At 35.1% G+C, this 10,958-nt stretch overlaps 1 long non-coding RNA gene across 1 annotated transcript; it reads right to left on the reverse strand.

Moving 5' to 3' along the window:
- Nucleotides 1–3,701: 3,701 nt before the first annotated feature.
- LOC110595072 lies at nucleotides 3,702–10,750 on the reverse strand. The gene is made up of 2 exons (XR_002481591.1): nucleotides 10,631–10,750; nucleotides 3,702–4,073 (listed from the first exon to the last, which is right to left on the reverse strand). It is a non-coding gene; the product is annotated as an uncharacterized LOC110595072 (long non-coding RNA).
- Nucleotides 10,751–10,958: the final 208 nt, after the last annotated feature.

Consider the following 10,958-nt stretch of genomic DNA (forward strand, 5'->3'; position numbering starts at 1 on the left):
AAATGTTCAACCTCACTAATCATCAAGGAGATGCAAATCAAAACCACACTGAGATACCACCTAACTCTAGTCAGAATGGCAATTATCAATAACTCAAAAAATAACAATTGCTGGAGAGGGTGTGGTGAAAAGGAAACACTCCTACACTGTTGGTGGGAGTGCAAACTGGTGCAACCTCTGTGGAACACAGTGTGGCTATTCATAAAGCTCTAAATATCAACCTCCCATTTGACCCCACAATCCCCCTACTTGGAATATACCCTAAAGAACTCAAATCACTCTATCAAAAAGATACCTGCACATGTATGTTTATCGCAGCATTGTTCACAATAGCAAGAACCTGGAATCAACCATATGTATCAAAAGAGGACTGGATTAAAAAAATGTGGTACATATATACAATGGAATACTATGCAGCCATAAAAAAGAACGAAATCATGAACTTCGCAGCAACCTGGATGGTACTAGAGTCAATAATACTGAGTGACCTCTCACAGAAACAAAGATCTGAGTATCACATGTTCTCACTCATATAGCGGACCTTGAACATCCATCATAATAGTATAAAAAAAGAACTGACTAAGCCAGGCTTGGTGGCTCAGCCTGTAATCCCACGCCTTTGGGAGGCTGAGGTAAGTGGATTGCCTGAGCCCGCGGATTCGAGACCCGCCTGGGCAGCGAGACCTCATCTCTAAAATAAATCAAAAAATCAGCCGGGCGTGGTAGCGCATGCCTGTAATTCCGGCTACTTGAAAGGCTGAGGAGGAAGGATCACCGGAGCCCAGCAGGTTGAGGCTGCTGTGGCCGGGAGCGGCCATTGCACTCCAGTCTGGGTGACAGAGTGAGACTCCAACTCAAAAAAAAAAAAAAGGACTGACAGTGGTGGGAAACTATGGCGGGGGAGGGGAAGGGAGGTGGGATTAACGGTAGTAAATATCTGTCTGGGGACAGGGAGATACCCCTTATCAACAAGGGTGACTGAATGAAGCATATTTGTATACCTAACCCTTAACTATATCTCACAATATCAGAATAAAGAATATTGATATAAAAAAAAGAAAATTATGAATATGTAAATTGATGAATTAAATATCAGTGATCAGACCAGATAAAACAAAGGAGAGGAGTTCCACTATTTTGGATGAAGGCTGATGAGAGATTTTACATTCAATCCAGGATATTTTGTTAGTTTTAATAATTTCTGATTGAATATTGACTTACAAGTTTTTGATGATAAATCAATTTCATGGGGCTACTATTCTCTTGCACAATCTGTTCCATGGGAGGAATAAAGAGATGGAAGTCAAGAGATCATTGTTCTCATCCTGATTCTGGGTCTTCACTTGGAGAATGTGGGCTGTAGATAAATGTTGAAAAGTGAGAAGTATGGAGATTAAAAGGGGAAAGGAAGGAATGCTTTGAACAGGCCTCATATTTTTGTGTACTCAAACTTTGCTTGTAATTGTTCTCAAGATCCAGTCTTCTTTGCTCTGTATTGTAGAAAATTACATTTTCTAGTTACTCTTTATTTCTGAATTCTGGTATGGTTTGGCCGGTTAAAGGCATTGATAGAAGACTGGATGGAAGACATTGATGGAGTGTAGCAGTTGCAGAGAAACCAGGTTACTTCTCCCCCCCCTCTCTGTTTTAGGGAGCATATCTGGGAATGGCTGTGACTCCTTTATCTCCCCCATAAACCGCATTCCCAACATTCAGCCTACCCTGCATGACTTCAGTTCTTCTATTATCCAGGTAGCCAAAGCCCTACATAAATATTCTTCTTTTTGAAATACCTTGAGTGCTATCTTCTGAATGGATCCTGACTAATATACTAGGAAAATATTTAAAGAGACAATATAATATATAGTCTTAACAGTTTAAGCCTAGAGAGCAAGATAAATAACCTGTAAAATTAAAGTTACACATGCTTTAACCAAAAATCAAAATAAGTGCTAAAAAAATTAGCACTAAGTAATGGAAGATAGGGATTCAACAGATATCCAGTTTGTGTATAGAATAGAAAACCCCACGATTCCCTCTTTTTTTTTCGAATCAATTAGTGAATGTTACTAACGGAATGTTCTCTATTCTAACTGGAATACGTATGATGCCAAATATCAGATAGGAAGAGTAGAAGTAAGAAAACTATATTTCATGAGAACAAGTTGCCTGTTAGAAGGATGTTTGAGTAAATAAAAGTTTTCAGTTTTCTTTAAGAGCAGCTATTAGTGTGCTTGTTTTTGAAAAGAGAATTCAAATGGGCCAACATATTATAATTACATATAAATTATCACGAACAAAGGTAACTTTCATTGCACAAAAAATTAAAAACATTTCACTGCAGCCATGGCAATTAATGGTAATTTTCACCAGGACATATTTATTTGAATGAATGAATGGCTTTAATGAATAGACATGTCCTGATGCGAAAAACAAAAAACAGAATGTTGTTGTTGTTGTTTCAGTTTTCATAGATTCACTGTTCTTTTAATTATAAATGTGTCCCAAGAAATTAGTTATAACACAGGACTCTAACTATGCCACTTCTAAAGTTTCCCTTATAAGAAAGAAGATAATATGAGCCAAGTAGATTCAATTATTGATTACCTTTATGCAAATGTAAGATAAAACAGATGTGTTTCAGGCCTTATGATGCTAAAGTCCCAAATACACTTTATAAAGGAAAGTTCAGTTATAATTTAATTATGAGCATATGAGAATAAGAGCTGTTCTTTTTGGAATCACATAGTTTTAGCTCTAGAAAATGTATCACCTTTATTATTTTGTATAGTAGATATAAAAAGCATGAAATTAATACTGAATAGAGTATATATTATCTGAAAACTAGGTTTATGTTCATAATCTCAGTAATGTTAGACTGAAAGGGACAATAGAAATCATCTAACTCAGTTCTTTTGTTTTTCTAAGACTTGAGATCAAGAAAAATAGGTCATTCAGCCAGGTTCGTAGAGCCCAGGGTTTTCTGAAGTTAGAGATGATGACATGTTACTACAAACAAGGTTACATTAAAACAGGGAAAGTTTAATTCTAATCTTAGTTTCAGTCCACTACCCCATAATGACTTTTCATTCTTTAGGGACCATTGGGTTACTTGGGATAAATATATATTCATAAATATATTGCCATATGAACCATAGACAAAAAGAAAAAAAAAAAGGCGACCATCAGTCTCCATCCCAAGCCCGTCTGCCTGCCTCTGTACCCCCACCCCTCCAAATCATACAGATCCTCTAAATTCTTCATTCCTGGAGCAAAAGTAGCACTGCTTACCACTTTGTGGGTGGAAAGACTAGATAAAAGCCTAAGCAAGTAAAGATCTAGAAAGGTGCTATGGTGTGTTTTCCCTGAGAAATTTATTTCTTATTGCTATTTTTTGGCTTGTCTAAGAGTGAAAAAGAATAAAAGATCAAATATTAAATGCTGTCTTTTGTTGCAGTACTTGTTAACAATAAACCATAAAAAAGACTATAAAAATCTAATTTAGACTTTATTAAATATATTGAATTTGAAGGTTGCTTTATGTGATAAGTAGTAAGTGGAGCTTTCTGCTCTCGTAAAGATGGCTTTATTGGACTATATTTAAAAGATTAAATTTTGAAAAAGTTTTTGATTAAATTCACCAATGAATTAAAATCAAATGTCAGTATATTACTGTGTGTAAAGAATGCACATGTTTTTGCATATTGCTTCATTCACTAGGTAATATTTTTCAGGTTGTAGGAATGGCTTTTACAGTATACCAAAGAATACCTTTATTCAACATGTTGAAGGAAAGTAATGATTTTATATCTATAACAATAGAAACATTTGTTGCTAAGTTAAGAGTAAGATGACTCTATATAAATTTATATTTTAGGCTACTTTACTAGATTTTGACTGGAGAAGTGCATTTAAAGAAGTATCTCTTCCCGTGGCACATTGTGTCACAACTGCAATTGAAGATTTTTCCACAAAAATTCTCCAACAGGAACAGAATGAAAGGTCTTTAACTGTGAGCTATGCTGTGAACCTTGTAAATGTCCAGCAAGTTTGGGAAGACAGTCATCTGTTTCCTGAAGAGGAACAACCAAAGAAAATTGCAAAGGCAAGTATCAAATGAAATCCTTTCAAACTACTGACTGGTATGATGGGATTTGTTTTAATATAAGGCATTGCAAAATGAACCCATAGATTAAATGGTGGTGTCTCTTGGCACATACTTGGTACTTGACCAGTACCAGTTTTCTTCTCTGTTACCAAAAGGACTTATCCCTATTGCTAGATTGTTGCTCCATGAATCTGAGGCAACCAAAAAGGTACTTCTGTGATTTCAAGAGGAACTGGGAAAACTGCCTGTTTTGGTTATGTTTTTTTAATAACTTTAGAAGAAACTTAGGAAGTTGAAGGAGGTAAAGTTTTTTCTTGGTTTGAGCAATTTAAAAACTCTTTATACCTTATAGAACTTTCCATTTCATTAGCATCAGTCTTACATCTTTACGTGTGTTTTGAAGGTTACGGAATATACTGAGGAAAATAGGAGGTAAACACAGTTCCTCAGCACTGAGTCCACAATAAGTTCAGCAATCTATGATATGGTATGTTTTAAAAATAGGTTTTGAAAAGGACCTTCTATTCTGCTACTGTCACCCTAAGCTCCAGAACATTCCCTAGGGAACTCTGTTGACTGCTCTGACATAGAGATAGGCTTCACATTCCCACCCACCACATCTCTGTCTGCCATTAAGAATGAGTAGATGCATAATGAATAGTGAAATGCTAGACACATCACTTCTGATAGTTGCTGACACATACCAATAAGAATATGCTACATGTGATTGTTTCTGATTCGTCTAGATTATTTAAATTAAATTGACATTTATATATGATGATTAATTAAGAAAAACCTTTTATGGAAATTTAGCAGAAGAAAATTAGAATAAGTTAAAAAATAATGCAAACATTAATATCAAGGATTCATATTTTCTGAGTTTTATTAACTACAGATAAAGGTAATGTCAGGTAAAGCTGGCTCATGAGTTTTTCATAATGTCTGTCTGCTAAGCATAAGGGTTGAAGGTTATATATAGCGAAGTATCATTTTGGTATTTCCTTGTTTGACATAAAACATTTAACTTTCTACAACTGAAAAATCGATTATTACAAAGCTGTGTCATTATATTTATGTTTGGTGCCAAATTCATTATTTAGGAATTTGGCTCCACTATACATAAATTACTTGGTGCTGTCAGAGTACAAATAACTCAGTGCCACATTTATTTCTCCTTAGTTTTGTTCTGACCTCATGGAAAAACTTGACACAATGCTTCCACTGGCTCTGGCATGCAGAGATGATTCTTTTCAGGAAATTAGAGCAAACTTGGTGGAGGCCTGCTGTAAAGTGGCAACAGCTGTCCTGGAGAGACTGCAAGAGCGAGCCAAGGAGGTTCCTTCCAAGGCACCCCAGAAAAACTTGTACGCGCTCATCTCCACAGCGGTGTACGTCTTCCAGCATTTCATGCAATATGATAATTTGATGAAAGAAACGGCTAAAAAGTGAGTGCCATTTAAATGAAGTTGATGGCCGTGCATAATGAAACTTGTAATCTTTGGATATATCACAGGAGTGGAATTTTTAGTGATAAGATTTGAGAAAGAGAATATGCTAACTCACATGATAAATTATTTTCATTTGTCTTAACTAGAAAATGTCAAAAAGGTTATGTATGGGATATATTGAACAAGATACATCTATAGATAGTAAGAAAGGTGCTTTCTCTAAAGGCATACTCAGAAGACCCATGCGTTTCCCACATCCTGATCCAGATCAACTGATTTCTGCATGTTGCTATGACATGACTATATGTAGCCTTCCATTTTGGAAGGCACAACATACTGACCACACTGAAATGGAAAAATCAACTTGTTTTTGTCCCATGTATGCACATTTGTGAAATATTCACTTCTCTCTTTTGTTTATAAGTCAACAGGCTGCTAGAAGCTGACATAGAGAATAAATTCATTTTGATCTATTCTAACGACCAATGTAAACATATTTCAAGACATCCATTTAGTAATATACTTTCCATAATATTTGAAGAGAAAGCATCTGGTGTCTTAATTTTCATGTATTTGGAATCTAAAAAAACAATATGTTTTCTGTATAGAGATAAACATTACCACAGGTATTAATTATCACATGGTCTTTCTGGTTGCCCGGGTACCCTCCATACATAACATGGCTCCTTGAAAAGGGAACATGTGAACTTAGCAGTCCAGTGTGACCCCAAGAATCTATTCTAGATTCTTTCATCAGCCTTTTCAGTCCTTTAGTTATGAAATAAAGCAGAGTAATATAGATAGCTAAAGATAAAAGTAAAATTCATTTGACTTGATGTAGGATAGAGCTATGATATTTCTTTAATTCTCATAAGTAGTCAGATGTTGTGACTCATACTTGAATTTATAAACAGAATGTGCCAGAAATCATTTTATTTCTGTAGAATATTTTAAAACAGTTTATGAGATAATTGACATCTACAGAATTACAATTTTTTTAAGTAAAAAGAGTGTGTTTGTGGGACATCTGATAGCTTTATACAAGTTGGTTCTGACAAGTGCATGTTGTTCTCCATAATAACGATAACCTAATGCCTAAATAATGCACTGATCTCTAATAATAGGCTTACAAAGAATACTTTTATTTTTGAATGATGTATTGACAATGCAGTTTGTCTCAAGTTGAAGTGCATATTTGTAGAACAGCAGATGTACATTTTCAAAGGACTTGTGAAACAAAGACCAGCTTTTTTTTTTTTTTTTTCTTTTTAGAAAGTGAATGTGGATGCAGGCTTCGGCATTAAGAGGAAATGAATGATTGATATCTAATAATCAAAACCATTTGTAGTACTGGAGATTGTTACCTCCTACTGCACAGGCCTTAAATCTCTATCTCTTTGATCATTCTCTCTGAACAGACCCATATTCCTGGTGCCTGTCCAACAGTATCAGGAATTCATCAACACTCTACAGTTTCAGGTTACGGACTACTGCGTCAGAGTTTGTGCTACAAGCATTTTACAGGATGCTGAGAGCCACCACTGGGATGACTACAAAGCTTTTTATGAGGTGTGAAGTTAAGTTTACTATCCCTCCTTTTTACACAAATATGTTTTACTGCCTACCTGCTTTCTGGCTAATTAGAAACATGAGCTTGGCATTACTAACACACGAAGGCTGTTAGGATAATATTTTTTAAATATTGAATTTATACTTAGGAAAAACACTGTTTTTCAAAACCTGAAATAGACATCAGAACTCTCCTTCTGCTTAAAAGTAAAAATAACTTAATTTGAGCTGCAATACTACAGTGCTATATAAATTGGAATATAATGGGATACAATGAAAACTCAAAGAGATAACAATGCCAAAATGCTCCAACTTTGTATTTTTCCAAAGGGACCAGTTATGGGTATCCTTGCATTTTTTTCCTTGTTACATATTTCCATCTGTGTTTGATAAATTCTTTTTATTAAGCAGCTTTATTCTTTATGCTTATTTTTTTCTTCTCCTAGCATGTTCTTATGAGTATACTTTAAGACCCATCTGATCGTTTATAGCTTACCTATTTTCGTTTAGCCCATGTTTTGAAATCCCAAATTTCTAGTGAATTAAAGCCTAATGATTCCTAACGCAACTAAACACTGAATCAAGTAAAATTATTCATCCTCAGGCTTTATTAATTTTCCTTCCTCTTAAATCTCATTGATTATGCACAGACCACAATATTCAAAATACTTTGAAGTTGATTTCAGGATAGGGTGAAATACTTATAATATATTTTTTAAAGCATGGGGATCTTAAAAATTTTTTTAAAAAATTCAACAGCCATGCCCAGTTTCATTAGCTTTTCCATTTTACTCTTTCCTCTAGATTTAAGTGTATGACTTTTCACTTTCTTGGTTATCCTAATCTCTATAGAGTACTGAGCAAAACAGAACGGAGTTTTACTCTACAGAGTCACTCTTGTCACCTCCCTGGCATTGAAGGTTCCCGTGACTCCATTTATGCCTTGAGTTAATAAATGTTGCCACAACAGAGGAGCAGCTAATAAGAAGCTCTCTTAAAGGACTTTGCACTTTCTCTAAGGCCATTTCATCTCTCCTTTAGAGGCCCATCTCAGATAGTTTTTCTTTTCGCAAGAGCATTCATATAGAGTTTTCCAAACCTGACACACTTCAAACAGTAGTGGGAGCAGTGAGCAGGATGAGAAGGAGGAAGTGGTGTGGAGCAGCTGGTAGCCTGAGATAAGAATGAAAGTATTGGCCTTTCCCTCTCCTGGCAGCATCATAGCTTTCTTATTTGCCTTGAAGTAAGCAGAGTGGTTGGAAATGAATCCATCTCATGTTTCAAACTATTTCAATATGTCAGTGTACTACTAATGAGCAATTTTATAGGATGTTCTCCGTGAAGAACAGGTATCATCTCACTATATGTTCAACATAGGGGAATTATATTTCCTCTTATGCAAATTGGGAGCTAGAATAGTTGTACAGTATAAATAAGTGAATGCATTGAGAACCTGTTATTGAAGTTCCTGAGTATTTAAAAACAAAAAACAAATTACCATGTAACATGCAGCTCTTAGATCTTATGACAAGCCTTTAGCTTCAAAGACAGAAATAACGAGATAGTTACCCCGTGATTACATGGTATTGCAGCTTGCATATACTTACATGGTCAGTAGTTACAATTTAATTGCAGAGTTAGTGGTTGTTATTTATGCTCAGAAAAATAAAGTGATACTGCTTTTCTATTTACCAAAAATAAGAACCTTCTAAAAATAGCACTGATTTTCAACTGTTTTGACAACTGGAGTACCTGACATGGTTTCATCTTGCTGACTGCACCCCTTTCTCCTCCTCTCCCCATTATTCCAGTTGATTTGTGAAACAGAAAGAGTGTGTTTTTGGTAGGCCTGTTTTGAGAGGAAAAAAGATGATATCTGCCTACTGGTGAAGGGTAGGATAGAGAGCTCAAGGGAACCCATGACCATGTGCAGAGCATAGTAAAGAAATAGTAGAAAAATTTACAAGACGTGGAGCAATATTTGCTCATGTTTTGTGATAGCAAGTGAGCTCTAGATACATTATTTCTACTTTTCTAAACTGTCAGGTTGAGAGAGTCAATGAGTTCTGCATCTCTCTGATGAGGTACTGGTCAGATGGCACAGTGGGTGTTCAGATTACATGTTTAAAATTAAGCTTTTAGTATAGTTGACATCAGCTCAATTTTAGAAACTTGTGTTTTCCAATAGTCAAAGAATAAAGAATTGTCTGTTCAAAGATAATACTAAGTGGCTTCTATAATAAAGCCCAGCTGCTTGTTTCCTGATATATAATCTAAATAAAAGCTCACATCTGTTTACATTATAATGGGTCTGCAAAATAGCAGATGTTTACTAGCAGAATATTTTTGAAATAACAAATACGGAAACAGGTCAGAAAAATAAATGAATCAGACTGAGCTTAATGAAAACCCTTGCATACATTGAAGTACAAATTTTTAAAAAGAATTGGTAGAGTAATGAACACTTTGGAATATTTTTAAGTAAACATGAAGTTTATGTTTTAAAAATTCATGACCTGTAGTCCAGACTCCTTGGAAGACTGAGGCGGAAGGATCGCTGGAGCCCAGCAGATCGATGCTGGGGTGGCCGTGAGTGTGCCACTACACTCCAACCTGGGAGACAGAGTGAAACCCTAACTCAAAAAAAAAAAAAATCATGAAACATTTTTTACTTTTAAGAGAAGAAATCTGTGTACCTAAAGATACTTTTGTTTTCTTATGTATTGCTAAAAGGTAGTTATTAAGAAGATTGATTTTTCCTATTTTGAAAAATAGGAAAAATCATATTGCTCATGTTATAATAAGCGTCCATATATTATCCTGAAGAGAAAAAGTGTAAATCACTCACACTAGTTGGTACTTTGGCAGGGGTCAGTTTTGCCTTAATTTACATGCAACACAACAAGTATTAAGAGAAATAAAAGTATTCATAATAGAACACACAGCAAAGAAAGCATAAGAAACTAAAATTTTGCATTTAAGCATTAAGTTTGTAATTTCTTTTTCTTAAACAGTTTAGATGCACTTCTAATTAGGAGGTTAAAAGCCAGTGGCAAAAGTCCTCTCCAGTTTGAACTTGACTCTGACATTTTGATGCTCAAGTTTTCTACCCAAGGAGGGACAGTTCTACTCACATATGCTATTTGAAAGTCAGTAAATAATAACTATAAATTATTATTACAGTGACTACAAAATATTTTAGTAATCAAATAAACTACCAGAATAATAATATTAAAGAAAATAGTAAAAATAGTATCTGCATAAGAAACTGTCAACTTTTGATGTAAGAGAACAGCAGATTTTCTTTTTAGATGGCATTTGTTTGAGGCATGTAAGTAGGGGGCAAAGCAGAAATTTTAATTCAAAGGGAAATTTTACTAGTTTCACTTTCGATATATTAACATAATCAGGATAATGCTTGAGGAATGCATTCTACTCTTGCTTTTGATCTGGTTTGAAGAAAATGAGGTCAAACTATGAGCATGCCTCCCCAAGAGCATGTTACCTAATTAATGCTTGTAAGTCACTTGAGGCCACCCTCTCCTTTCTGCCTGTCCCCCTTGGCCTTGGCCATTGTTAGGTCTCCGTCTGCAGTCAGGGAAAACTTGGCACACAGAAGGGATCTGTAGAGGGGTGGAAAAGAATGAGAATATGGCCCCTTGGAAGTATGGAGTACCACAAAAATATGAAGAAATGCTGATAATATGTGCCTAGGCCTTACAGAATCTTGTAAAATCAGACTATTGTAATATCTATTGCTAGTATTGCTATTAAAACACCATAGGCAGAACAAGTAATGTAATAAGCTCTTTTTTTTTTTTTTTTTGAGTTGG

The sequence above is a fragment of the Carlito syrichta genome, unplaced genomic scaffold (assembly GCF_000164805.1).
Source record: "Carlito syrichta isolate Samal-C Ts95f unplaced genomic scaffold, Tarsius_syrichta-2.0.1 Scaffold247153, whole genome shotgun sequence".
Lineage (NCBI taxonomy): Eukaryota > Metazoa > Chordata > Mammalia > Primates > Tarsiidae > Carlito > Carlito syrichta.